General features: G+C 44.6%; 1 protein-coding gene across 3 annotated transcripts in view; it reads left to right on the top strand.

Moving 5' to 3' along the window:
* Positions 1 to 587: 587 nt before the first annotated feature.
* The window catches only part of ACAN (aggrecan), a 48,531-nt gene continuing 35,901 nt past the window's right edge, over positions 588 to 13,217 (top strand). For 2 of the 3 annotated variants that reach the window (XM_054078060.1, XM_054078058.1), the window contains exon 1: positions 589 to 987. The gene's annotated coding sequence lies outside the window, so the exon portion shown is untranslated. Of the gene's footprint in view, positions 988 to 13,217 lie in introns of all 3 variants that reach the window. The other variant, XM_054078059.1, reaches the window with a different exon arrangement.

The following is a 13,217-nucleotide window of genomic DNA, read 5'->3' as shown; positions in this document are numbered from 1 at the left end:
TTTCTTAGCACTGAGCATCCCCTCCTTCCCTCCACACTGAGCCTCACGGCTTCATTGCCATCACCTGCATCCTCCTCCTCTGCAGCAGCAGTAGTCAGTGGAGCAACGCAAGAGAGTTCCCTAAACTTTCCTGCGAGCTTTTTCCTTTGTGCTTCCCAGTAAATCTCCTCATTTCTACTCAGACTGCAGTGATATTGACTGCATTGCAGACGCACATACTTTACTCAGGTTCCTTAATTAGCTTCATCTTATTTTAGTTTGCATAAACCACGTTCTCCTTTTATTACATAAACTATTTCTTCTTTCTCAACCACTTGTGGTGCTCCAGCCAGTTTGCTTCCAAACCAGAGGGCTAAATTTAATTCCCCACTCCCCATTCAGCTTTCTCCATTTACAGTATTTTTTTGGTCATGCTTTTTCCCCCCCCTTTCTTTCCTTTTCTTTTCTGAGGTTTGGGTTTTTTTTGGTTTTTTTTTTTTTCCTTCTTTCCAAGAGGCTGGGCTTCTTTTTCTGTCCGTAAGCCCTCCTATTTCCCCCTGCCCCCTGGATGCCTGCCTACCTTTACTCTAAAATCCAGAGGAGGATCCAATACACTTAGTTTGCCAGCTCTTCAAGAGGTATCTAAAGAGGCTGACAGGAGTTTGATGGTCTCTCTTGCAGCCAGTGGCAGCTAATGTGATCTGAAACCCTCTCTCTCTTTTTTGCCATTCACACACAGTACTTACTCTTCAAGTCTGCTGCTGCTGCTACTGCCTGAAAGGACCTGAAATACCACACAGGGAATTTTGATTTCTTCTGGGGGGAAAAGGGGAACAAAAACAAACAAAAAAAAAAGGGCAGGAAAACTCATCTGGAGATTGCGAAGAAGACGTACAGTAACAGCAAGAAGTGGCAAGCTCTTTCCTTCTTGAACGCCGAAAAACACCTCATTTCTCTGCCAGGTGTATGGGACTTAGATTCTGGAAGCACTGCACTGAACTGTTAAAGGTAACGTACTGCACTTTCCTTCCTCCTCTCTCTTTGGTATCTTTTCCTTAACTTTCCTATTTCTTTCCTCAGTGCTCTAAAGATGCAGGCTCTCAATCAGTGGATTGGTTGTTTCTCTGGTGAGTGGCCAGCAGAGAAATGTGAGAAAAGTTGTAAACTGATTGAGCCTGAGCTTCTCCACAGAGGTTCCCTTCTGCAAGCTGCGCTGCTGTGAGAGGGAAGCCTGTGCCCGCCGTGCCTCTCAGCACGATGGTCCTCACCAACAACCCATCCATTACGGGGAGCAAACCTATAGCCAGGCGCAACAACTATGTGTCGAGTTCGTTAGTTGGCCTGGGGAAGGGAGGGGAAGAAAACCATCTGGCTTAAGAGATGTACAGCCAAAACCACGAGGCAAGAGAGCAAAGAAGGGATTATTCCCGTTTTGGCTCCCCAAAAGACCCTCTAGCCTGTTGGTGATTTTTTTTTTTTGTAATGGATTTCAGCTACTGCTTGAGCTCTGGTGAAGTGTCTGAGCCCACTTCTGAGCACTGGGGAAGGAGGCTGCCGTCGAGCTGGTTTGTTGCAAGCACCCTGGATGGCTGTTGGGTTTCTCGTGATTATCGCTTTCATCAGTGTCATTGCTTTGCTACAGGGAAGGCAAAGGGTAGTCTCTGAGCTAGAGGGGAGTTAAGCTCTACGGAGGCTGACAAGTTCAGAAAGAGAATGAAAAGAGCCTGGGCGCTGGAGAGTTTGACAGCGTGCTCCCCTTGCATGTGGATGGCAGTGACCAGCAGTTGGCAGAGTTTCTTGGGTTATTTCCAGTCAGCTGCTTCAGGCGTTACTCAGTACCTGCCCTCTTTCCGAATCCACTCGCAGATGAAGCATATTTTTAGAAATAGTTTGGAGAGAGATGAGTTCTTCCACAGAAGCAGACGGAGCAATATAGTTTTATTTTATGGAATCTATCAGAAATTTCTTCTTTTTGTTCATTTACTACTTTTTAAGACTTCATTAAAACCTTGTGCTAAGTAACTCTCTGCATGTAGCAGAAAGTATGTATCTTAACCTTTCCATTTTGAGTTGTTTAGCCAAAAAACTTCAATTTGAAAAACTTTCCTAGCTTTCTAAAATAACTTCGCCAGATGTGCAAAGGGGGGGACATCCCAAAAAAAAATAGTTGGGAGAGAGGAATTTTTAACATTCCTCACTACTTTGGTTTTCTTCTATAAGTTCCCGATAAGGGTTGTTGGCTGGGCAGAGGGGCCATTGGTTTGGGGACTGAGTCTGGTGGGGTTTTGGATCCTATGAAGGAGTGCAATACTGTGCGGTTTTTGAAGGGGAGCTGTGTGCTTCTTTGCTTTGGTTGTTTGATGTTATATTTTCCTGCTGGCTTCAGAGACTGTGTCTGCCTGATAGGTCAAAGGGGAGATGTTGCCCCTTCAGAGATGTCTCAAGTTGCTGCCAGAGTGAGAAAGGGGAGGTATCGCCTCCCATCATCACTGGACGGGGCAGAGGGTAAGGGCTGGAGATGTATCCAAGTGCTCTCAGCAGCCTGACAGTTCTTTGGGGGAAAACTCCATCTGTTGTGCTTGAACTGCTGTTTAACGTTTCCTGTAATCGCTTCCATGTACAGTAGCAGGGATTGACACCCGCACGAGGGCTGGAGGATGGGTGGGCAAAGAGAACCAACAAGATGGGAAGTTGAGAGTGTGAAAGAGGTGGAGAGAAAAACTTCCTAAGGAAAAGGGGACATCAAATAAAATTTAGCAGAATTGGCACCTTCAGAGCAAACAGTGGCTCATCATCATAAAATACTACCTAATTAGAGTAGAACAATAAGGGGGTTAGAGGAGAAGATGATGGATGGCATCAAGTAAAAGACAAATAGAGGAATGACTGAATGTGTAAATGAAAAGAGAGACCAGATTGTTGCTCAGTGCTCTGGTATTATCCGGAGACGCATCTAATGGTCAGAAACATTGGGGACTCCAAAATCCACTCCATTATTCGTCTTTTCTCTCCTCTTCTCTCTCTGGGGCAAATTGTCTGCAAACCTAAGCTGCACAGATCCAGTGACTTCATTGCGTTCCCATGCTGACTTACACCCGGCGGGAATGTGGGCTGGTGGAGGGCCAGCTAGTCTCATTTTAAAAATCAACAGGACCTTTCTTAGCTGCCTGAGACATCTTTTCCACCGCCACCCTCCTCCATCTCCTCGCTTCCCCCTTTCCCTTGCCAGTGGTGGGACACTGCTCTACCACAAGACAACCTTCCCCGAGCTGCTCTCTTCCTCCTCCTCGTCCTTTCCCTCCCCAGACCTGCTGTAGCCTTCACGTGTGAAACAAGGCAGGCTGTGTGTGCTGCTCTCAGGCAGCTTCCCAGCAGGGGCAACAAAAGCCATGTTCATAGCGGGTCTGGACCACATACGGAGCCAATGCGCGACGGCTGCCGAGCAGCCCAGAGCAGCCGGTGCTGTTTAAAGAGTGAAAAAGAGAGAGAGACAGCAAAGAGAGAGAGCTGTTATATATTAAAAAAAAAAAAAATACTTGAGCCCAGTGCAACAACGGAAACCTTACAGTTTACTTTTAAAAACTCAGTGCTTCCTTGTGAGAGGGCAGAACAGCTCAGCCTGTGTGCACGGAGCAGGTCTGTGGGCTCTGCCTGTGTGCACAAGGGCGGGTGTGTGAGCGCTGCCTCCCCTCCCTCTCAATGGACTCACAGTATAAATCTAAAGAAGCTTTTTGTTGGCCTTATGAATAGGCAGGGGGTTTTGTCGTGCTACCCGCGCAGCCTTTTTTGAGATGCTTCACACCAAGATTTTTTCCTCTGTGTGCTTTTTATTAGGCTTTCCCTTTTTAATAAAAATTTCCATTTTTCCCTTGCCTGATGTTCCCCTTTCCCAATGATCACTCCATACAGAAAGGAGAGCAGAAGGGTTGGGAAAATGATGAGAAAGACCAGAATAATTGGACTTGGGTTGAATGAGCCTCCACGTGCTTTAGCTGTTGAAGTGTCCTGAGGTGTTAAGTAGCAGCCCGTGGACTGCCTGGCTCCGATTTCCTTCTCCTGCTTTACAAGCCCAACAGCTGTGCAATCAGCTTTAGTGATCTAACGCTCCCAATGGCTTCAGCCCATTGACAGAGGCTGCGACCAGGGAGATGATGTGAGTTGGGCACCTTGGCCATGCACCTAAATCCAGAAGTCACCAAGTCTCCATCTGTATAAGCTATGTGGAAGCAGCCTGGGAGCCAGATTTGCCTGCAGGTTTGCATGGCTTTGCCTTTCCCCGAGGCTGGCTGAGGAGGAAGCTGGAGCTTCCTTGGGAAGCTTCCTTCTTGGGAGCTGGAGGGCAAGACAGAACAGAAGCCACAGAAGGGGTTCTGCTGAGAGAAGGGAGCGAGAGATGGAGAGATGGGGGAACTGGGTACCCCTGACAAGTAAAATCATGGAATCACTAGGTTGGAAAGGACCCGCTGGATCATTGAGTCCCACCATAAAATGGTCTGGGTATTCATCTTTGTAGTAGATCTTTTTGTCAACTAAGTCATGGCAATTCATGGGTTTTTTTTCCAAACCCAAGCGCAATCCAGAGGACGCCTGGGTCAGTCAAAGTATGGGGAACTTTGGGAGAGACCCAACATTAACTCAGGTGAGGAGTTCTATCTTGCTGCTCAGTTCCCCCAGGTTGTGACCATGTCCTGGTAATGTGGAGGCTTATGATGGAAAGGAGCTGTGACTGCTGTGAAGAACTTGGATGATGGGACATCCAGGGCCAGGCAGGTCAGTGCTCTTTGACCCGGCAGCTGTACTTGCTATTGTAGTTAGTGAGGCACCATGTGAACCTTGAACATGGGCATAGTCCCGGTTGCCACCTCATTGCCAGGGAACTACATGGGAGCCAGGGATCTTCTGAAGCACTTTGGTGCTGAACAGGGGTGGAAGGAGCTGAATCCAGCCCTGCTCCGTGCCCAGCCATGGATAGGGCAGGTCCCATAGGAAAGGCACTCACTTCAACTGAGGCCACATCAAGCAACATGAGACAAAGAGTATCTGCAAGCACAACCACATCATATTGTAGGGACAAAGAGATCAGGAAATTTCTTCTGGCAGAGTAGTGCTCATGGGTTAGGCCTGAAAGGAGTAAAACTGTCTATTAAGCCATGCCCAATAAATGTAGCTTACATTAGTGGGAGAATATGGAATGCAAATACTCATGCTTCAAGGCATAAGGTAACCACTAAATGTCCAGTGTTCAAAAGAAACTTCCTCAGCAATTTATTCCTTATTTTTTGATGATAAGAACTTTGCTTTGAAGCTGGTGATATAAGTCTTGTCCAAGGCAGGATCCTGGCCTGGACACACCATTGGTTTCATCTGATCTGGCAATTTCTGCTTGCCCTTGGCTAGAACTGGGCAGAGGACTTGGACATTTTATTAGCAGTAATGTAGAAAACCACTGAAAAACCAAAGGAATTGTCTGTGATGATTGCAGGAGATACAAATTTAACTTATTAGGTGGGAAATTTAAATAGGAATAATTTGACAGGGAAAAAAAAAATCCGTAGGGGAAGCCAAAAAGAAAAGCCAAGGAACATCTCCTCCTGACTGAGGTTAGATCACAGACCAGAGAAGAAAGGTGTGTAGAGAAAATTCAGAGGCCAGCAGCTGATAAACAGGTGAAAATTATGATGCTGATCGCTTGCAGCTGGAACTTCCATCCGTCATTCACACCTACTCTGAGAGAGCAGCCACTGTGCAGGGGATTGAATGACCTGTAATCCACAGCAAAACCTACTGCTCCTGCTGGGATCCTGCACAGGCTCAGGGATTAATACCCCACCATGACCCTGTAAATCCCCACAGGCTTTGCACAGGGCAGGGGCAGATTCAGCAGTTCCTCTGGCACAAATCTATTGACTGCAGAAGATTACTCTGGCTTAGCAGTGCTGTGGTAGAGCAGCCATAGACCTAAGTGTAATTAACATTACATCATCTATACCACAGTTTCAAGGTTGAAATAATCACGTAGTTCACATGTTGGAAATTACAGGATGGCTTTCATATAAATGATTAACTGTCACTATTACTTACCCCAGAAAAATAGTTTCTGTGGTGTCTGGTGTATAAATAATACCCTGTACCTCTATAGTGCTCGGCTTCAAAGTAAAACTTCAGTGCTGTATAACGAATATCCTCCCATTTTGTAATAACCGGTCTGTAAATGATGTCTCTTCCTCCGCTATAAATTATACCATACAGTCACTGCCACAGTTGCTATTGCATTCAGTCTGGTTACTAAACAATACTCTTTCCCTACCATTGTATCTGGGGTTTAAATAATACCCTGTCCTCATATAGCAGTTGGCATCTAAGCATCACCCTAATCCCACTTGGTACTTGGGAGTGCACAGAACATCCTGCTGCTGCAGAGCAAATTGCAGCCTTCCTCTCCATAGTATTTGCCCTCTAAATATTATCCAGCTGGTTTATGTAGCACTTATTGTATAAATAATACCCTGCTGCCTTTTAGTAATTGATATGTAAGCGATACCATCAGACTGAAGGGTACTGAGTTTGCTAATGCTATCTGCTAGATTGGCTTTAGATGACACAGCAAGGCTGTGCAGCGGAGGACACTGGGGTGCCAGCTCAGCCCTTCATCGCAGTTACATGACATCTTCATTTCGGTTCATCTTCAGTGCTGTGCTTCCAGCTCTCACTAATATAGCCAAAGCAACTTTGAGTCAGACAGCCCGGGCACCATCCCCGCTCTGACCAAGACAGTGCTGGATTGGATGTGGGCTACAAACCTTCCTGAGAATTGAGATAAGTTCTGGGGTTAGTCATCCTCTACTGGACACCACACTGCCATGGCACAAGGCATAGCCAGCTGGCAGCTAGCTCTGACTTGTCTAAAATATCTAGTGATATTCCTCTGGAAACAATTAGGATAAGTACCCCTCAGTACTACGTTAGGGAAATCATGTATTTTTCCCTAGACTCTCAATTTCAAAGAATAAATAATCTTTCATCCTTCCTTCTGCTAGCCCCACTAGATGCTCTCCTTTAGTCAAAGTAAGGTGGTATGTCTAAGAGCAGCTTAAAATGCTGGAAAATAAATATTCTTTGGCTAACACACGCCCTTTTCCAGCTTTTAAGTCCACACAGGCCACCTCACTCACTTCTACTCTGATTTTGGCTAGTTTAATAAAATTGCCACTGTCAATTGACTTAAAATTGACCTCCTACTTTGAATAAGCACATCAAAATGACACAAACCTGCATAGGTTGTGAACATTATGCTCATCCCTTTCTTTCCTAGGTGCTAAAACTCTCCACTCCCTCTGTATCCTCCATGGCAGCTCAGCTGTTCACGTGTTGTTGGAGAGAGGGTGTTTTGGCAGCTTTGGAATCAGTGTAGCAACAAAGACAGTAAGGTTGGGTTTGCTTATGCTTAAAATGCAAACATCTCTCTCATACTGCAGTCTCAGAGTGATGTTGAAGCTTTACTGATGCCTCCGTTACGTGTATTGGTGAAAGCGAGGATGCTCAAATACGTTGGTAGGCACCTTCTCTTCAATCCTGGCACAGTTTATTTCCAATTTCTTTTGTTGTTCAGCTAGATTGTTCTCTGTTCTGCAAGTGCAAATGCAACTGCCTGGTTTTCTGTAGATCTGCAGTGCCTCATCCATCAGAGATGTCTCTCTCATCTGTGCTGTTGGTGTAATTAAACAATAATATTTTTAAGCTGACTGACTGTCAGGATATTAAACATTCAGATAGCTGATTGCTTTTATCTCCCTTATAAAACTCTATCCTTTTCCAGAAGTTGCTTTAAGGACTCAAGGCCGTGTTTGGCAGAAGGAGCAGAGTGCCTGAAGACACAGAGGAGTTCTCTTGTAAATACTATTAGATGTCTCGCTTATTTGCATCTTTCAATTCCTAAAAACCACGGTGATTTGGCAGGCAATCAGGGTTTTATGAAACATTTCTGACATTCCCTGAGATCTCCTGGCATCCATGTTGTGAGACCACACCGTATCTATTGCTGTTGTGTCAAAACTTGTATTCCAGATCTATTAAAGCTCAGTTTAGAAGCCATCTGCTATTTTTTTCTAACAACCAGTGGGGTTTCTTTCTCTTGCTCTCCAAAATATTTCCTTATCCCTTCCATTCTCTTTTGCGAGGTCCTTATAGTAGGAAGGAGAACACACTGAGTTTTTCAGGGAGCAAGCACAGCCCAAGAAAAGAGCATGTCCAATGTGGTTTTGAACACCCTCAATCCTGCAGCAGCAGCAGAGGTAGCTCAAAAAAACCCAGGTATTGTCTGGACAAGCATGGAATCTGCATAGACCAAACTCTGAGGGCCAGAACAAGTATGAGCCGTAGCCCTTCACCTTCCCAGTATACTTTGGTTAAAAATCATCAACTTAATGTATGACTCATTCAACCATATTTGCAGGAATGCTTATCCTAAATCATGGAATCATAGAATCAAAATATTAGAGGAAGTTTTTGTTTCGGATGTTTAACTGTCAACTAGTTTTCCTGTATATCACTCCTGTTGTGTGATCTATTTAAATGGTGTGGATCAATGTGCGTTAATGCTGTGATGGCTTTTCAGGCACAGCTATGGAATTTCCATGATCTGCAGACTGCTCTGTGACAGTGCCCAAATGTCATATATGATCAGATCCAGTTCTCAGTCTGTGGGTAAAATCCAAACAGGATTTTCCTTGTTATATTGTCTTATGGAATTAATTCTTCTTCTGTCTGAAAGCAGAGTGCTCTGCATAAATGTGCTTCCTTTTGAGAGCTCTCCCTGCTGCCTCTTTGGGACATGCAAGCAGTTAACTCGTCTAGACTAGGTTTTAATACCAGAACTTTTATACAGTTTCTCTCTGTGTGTTTCTCTTGTGTCTGAGTTAAAATGCCAGTGTAGCATGCTCTAGGATTCATTTCAAAGCCCACATCTCCTCCATCAATGCTGGACCATATTTGCTGATTTGAAACACTTTGTTAGGCAGTTATTTTGCCTACAAGGAGATCTATGTTGGTGTCTTTCTGTTCCCCAAAATGTGGCTACTGTTAGTTGTAGGCTGTTCCGCATACATCTGGAAAAACAACATTTTCTATTGCCCTTACAAAATGCTTCATCAAATGTGGGGCAACATTTTGGCTCTCTCCCTCAACCACATCTCATCCATAGGAATTTATTTGCCTCTCAGAAAACTTTGCATTCCCATCTGATTGCTGGTTTCATTTCCTCCATACTTCACTTTCTTTTTTGGAAGGTATGACATACAGATTTTGCTTAGCAAACTCTAGATTTTGGCTTAAGAGCAGTGGCTCTCCTAAAACCCATAGCTTACATTAAGGTTAAATTTCTCTCCCTTCACAATCTACACTTTACAAATGATTTAATATTTCATTTAAAAGTCTTGCTTTTGTTCAGGATTCCTGTGGTCTCCCCATATTTACATTGATGCTCTCCAGGCTTTGTCAGCTGCCGACACTCTAGATCGTAAGATCTATAAGACAGGTACTGTTGTCCGCCTGTGCCAGGGTGATTCAGTGGAGCTCTGTGATCTGAGCTATAATGAAGATTATTGATATGCATTCATTGACCTTAGACTGAAACTAATTTTGGAGAGGCTAATTGTCTCCATCTTGCTCTTTCTTTCAATGTCATATCGTCACAGCTGCTTCCTAAATAACACCACATCAATGCCCATTTGTAAATTCTTGTATACGTGGAGAGAAAGCTCTCGGTATACATACCCTACATTTGGGTTAAGGAGGCTGGTTGTTTTTAAAGTGCAGTGTTTCTACTCCTCAGGTTAGATTCACCATGTGTTGGAAGGAAACAGGTCTTTCAGTGTGGGCAGAGTTTTGTGAAGACACTGAAATCTCTTTTGGAAAAAAAGCCAAAGGCTGTGATTCACTTTTGGATTGAACAATGGGGTTCATATGACTGAAAATTCATCCTTTTACATTTGTTGCTTGTTTCAGAAAGTGTGCGTTTGAAGGTTTTTTTGTGGAAGTTTTGGACCGACCCAAAATGGAAATCTTGGCCAAGGGACTGAGACCCTTCTACCAACTATCCCCTCTCTCATGCTGAAGGGTTCTGTTACCTCTTTTGCTGAGTGGATGAATACAGCGCCCACAGACTGACATCCACCTTCATGGAGGAGCCAGTGACTAAAAGAGGACAATCTTTTCCATCACCTTTGTTCCCCTCCCTTCCAGCTCACAACTAGTCTCATGAAGAAGGTCTTAAAGCTGTTGAGGTCTCTGCTGTGTGGTCTTCTCTGTGACAAACCCCAAACCAGCTTGTTTGGTCGTGAACTATTTTGTTGTCATCTTCTTTCTTGTCTTGTTCTGTTTTCTGCTGTACAATTTGGCTTGATTCAAAAGCATTACTATAGTAGAAAACAACAAGAGGAAGATTTGTTTTCTGCCTAAAGTCCCTGTTGGTTTCTTCCCAAGAAGAAAAGAACAGGCTGAACCAAAGGCAGGAATTACTGTTTGGATAAAGTGACTTGACAAGTGAATCGGAGAGGTGGTGAGTGTCTGTGCCCAAAAAGGGCTGCCCCTGGCAAGCAGAGATGAGCATCCATCAGTGCTCCCAGTATGGTGAAATGCCCTCAGAACTGATACCAGGACAGAGCAGATGACTGTGCTTTTAGATACCTTCCTCCCCGCAAAGGAATGGAGCAATACTGAAATAAATAGGGACCATTTTTCCTAAGCCAGTTAAATTCAGTTAAATACATGCTGTGTGTCTTGGCTAAGAGGGAAGAGGGCACTGCATGCCAGAACAGTCTCCTGGTAAGTGAATAGTTTGAGCACTCAGAAAAGGATGGAATTGTACAGGGATGCAGGACGACCAGGTGCCATGAGATGGTGTTGATGGGGGAGTGGCCGAGAATGAATATACAGGAAAAAAAAGTGAAAGAAGAGATAGCCTGGTGAGATTTTAACAGGGCCTTAAATCCTCTACACATGCACAGGAAAGCTCATGGTTTGTACAGCCAGGCGACAGCCACAAACACTGCCCTGCTCAGCACCCGCTTGCTGTGTGACTCAGTCCCTGGAAGGGAGGCAAGCAGGAGCACATTGTCGATGGTCTACATAATCTTTCACCACTGCTAAAACTGTCAAGAAGGAGACAAAGTGGACTGGAGAAGCTGGTCTAGGAGGAAATGAGAGGAGACAGCCATTCATTCTCCTGCTGTCATGCATGAGGTATTTTCAGGGGATGCAATGCCTAGCCATTGATTAAGCTTTCCTAGAACCAAAGAATGGAGTGAAAAGCTGCTTCTCCTTCTTAATCCTTCCTGTACCATTGAATCTCCTAGATTAGTACAAGCTGGCATGACCCTTTGGTGCTCAGTCTAGTTGTCAGATTTTTTTCTGGCAGAGGAAACTGAGCAGTAAGAGAGTCTTCCTCAACACAGTCTAGGCAGCAAGACCTTCTAGTCTGGACGTGAAATCTACGGTCTCTGTGTGCCCTCTCCATAAACTAGAAAGTAAAGCCAGCCCAGTGCCTCCAGAACTGAGGTTCGTCATATCCATCCCAGACAGCAGAGATCTTTAATGAAAGCCTAGTCCAATGTTTTGGTGAAGACCCTTCTTCAGACACCAGGGTATACGGGATCCTTCATCTGCAGTAGCAAAATTCATGCTTGCATTATGCCTGGGGGTTTGTCTGACTGCTAGGAAAAATATCCGAAATCCTGGTGACCAGAGTCTTGAGAGGAAAAGCTCTTTTACTCCTAAGAGAGCAGGAACTTGTTTGGAGTTATAAAGAATAAAAATGCCAAGAGATTGGTAGATTTTAAATCTTGCAGATTATTTATGGCAAGTAGTATCATTCACTTGGGCCACTGGCACTGCCTTCGGAGCAGCACATGGCAGGTTGTCTCCCCGCTTTCCAGCCAGCAACCATAAAGGCCCAGGCCCTCTCCCATGCCGTTTGCCCTTTTGTCTTCCCAGTCATCCCAAAGGAAGGATCGAGTCAAGATTCCACCTTCCTAGAAAAACTAAACTGTGCATGTCTTGAATTTATGAGACAGGAAATCTACTTGGGAAGAAAGCTAGGGCTGAAACAGCCTCGTTTAAGTAAATCTAAGCACAGTGTTTACACAATGTCTGGAATTAATGCAGGGAAAACTTTCAGGTGCCAACTTTGGAAAGAGAAAATGGGGAGCAAGAAAGAGGCAGATATTGAGACTATGATGAAACTGGAAACTCTTCCTCCAGGTTGGATGGAAGGTTTCTTTCACTGCTGTAAAGCACCAGCAGCATGCTATACTTGGTAAAGCAAAGGCCAGATAAGATGTGATTGCTCCCCTATCTCTTTTGTGTCCAAGGTGTGACAGTATGACGTCTTGTATTACCAACTGTGTATATTCCCAGCACGGACAGCCTTGACAAAGATCATGATGCAACATGAGGCACATAACATCAGTAGAAGGTGTCCTATTCAGAGTAATGGGCCGTCCCTCAGTCGTAGTTCGCAGCTGCTGACACAACAGTTGAGCTTTACCTGTCCCACACTAGGTGTCTTGGCATCTGAGAGGACCTACCTGCCTGTTTAGCTGATGCCTGCTTGGAGAAGGTAATCACGTGCTGATTTAGAGAGGCCTTACCAAGTTAATGGAAAGAAGGTTTTACAGGTCCCTCAGTCTCCTCTTCCTCTTGCACTGTACTGGGCTTAGCTAGCTCGGATCCTAGGTCCACAGAAAGAAGAGCTTTCATATTTCTTTTACAATATGCGAGCCAGTACATTTGAATAGAAAAATGAAGGGCTTGTTCTTTACTTCCTTAGATGATGGCCCAAGCTGTCATCTTCACACCTGACACCCAGGGTGGATCCTGTTTCTCTGCTTTTGTGTTTTGGTGTGTTTCTTTCCGGTGTCTAGGGAGCTTCACTCAAGGCCTGCAGCAGCTCCACAAAACAAGTGTTAATTGTTATATTCTTTCCCTGGGGTATAATTGTTTACCTGTCTACCACTACCAAAGAAGGATGACTGGTAATTATCATTCCAAGAGACAGCATATCCTGGAGGAAAGAGATTTCCAAGTTCCATTGCTTCTTTGAAGATTAAATTCTTCTTTCCTATCCTAAGCTCCCTTACTTGCTGGCAGAGAAATGACTGAACCACTCTTAAAGGTTCTCAAGCAAGACATCTATTTCATAGGGAGATTAGTTATTCTTTAGAAGTTTCTTTTTCTCCCCTTGG

The sequence above is a fragment of the Cuculus canorus genome, chromosome 12 (genome assembly GCF_017976375.1).
Source record: "Cuculus canorus isolate bCucCan1 chromosome 12, bCucCan1.pri, whole genome shotgun sequence".
Lineage (NCBI taxonomy): Eukaryota > Metazoa > Chordata > Aves > Cuculiformes > Cuculidae > Cuculus > Cuculus canorus.
The sequence above is the reverse complement of the archived record's forward strand: the minus strand, read 5'-3'. Positions and strand labels throughout refer to the sequence as shown.